We start from the raw sequence: 656 nt of genomic DNA, 5'->3' as shown, positions 1-656 counted from the left end.
CGTGCGATGCGCCTCCTCTTTTTTTTTTTTCGCCCTCGTCGGTGTTTTTTTTTTCTGAGAGGACGGCGGGGCGGATGGCGGGCGGCGGTGCTGACGGAGCGGCCACACTTTGCACCTCCCCGCCCTCCGCCGTCTCTCCGTTCGCCGTCCTCTCCTTCCTCGTGCGTGCGTCTGCCGCGCATGCACACGCGCGCGCGTTGCCGTAGCGCTGTGTATCTGTGGAGGGGGGCCTTGTCTCTCCCTCCCCGTGGTTGATAGATGAAGAGAAAGAAAAGGAGAGAGCAGTGCGCATGTGCGCGCGTGTGTGCCTCCGCTCCCTGGAGCTCCCCACGAGTCCCCTCCGCCACGCACCTGCGAGCCTGCACAGCGGCCCACCCGCCCGCACACGTGAGCAGAGGTGGGTGGGTGGAGCGGGTGATGTCGGCGCGCACACGCGCGCGCGCTGACCACTCCGACGTGAAAACACGGACGAGCGAGACTGGCAAGGCAAGGCAGGAATCTGATCACGTGTGCGCGCACACAAACGGAATGAGCAGCTCCTGAAGAGACGATGGGGCTCATGCACACAGACACGCACGGAAAGAAAAGGAGAGAGCAGTGCGCATGTGCGCGCGTGTGTGCCTCCGCTCCCTGGAGCTCCCCACGAGTCCCCTCCG

The sequence above is a fragment of the Leishmania donovani genome, chromosome 13 (genome assembly GCF_000227135.1).
Source record: "Leishmania donovani BPK282A1 complete genome, chromosome 13".
Lineage (NCBI taxonomy): Eukaryota > Euglenozoa > Kinetoplastea > Trypanosomatida > Trypanosomatidae > Leishmania > Leishmania donovani.
The sequence above is the reverse complement of the archived record's forward strand: the minus strand, read 5'-3'. Positions refer to the sequence as shown.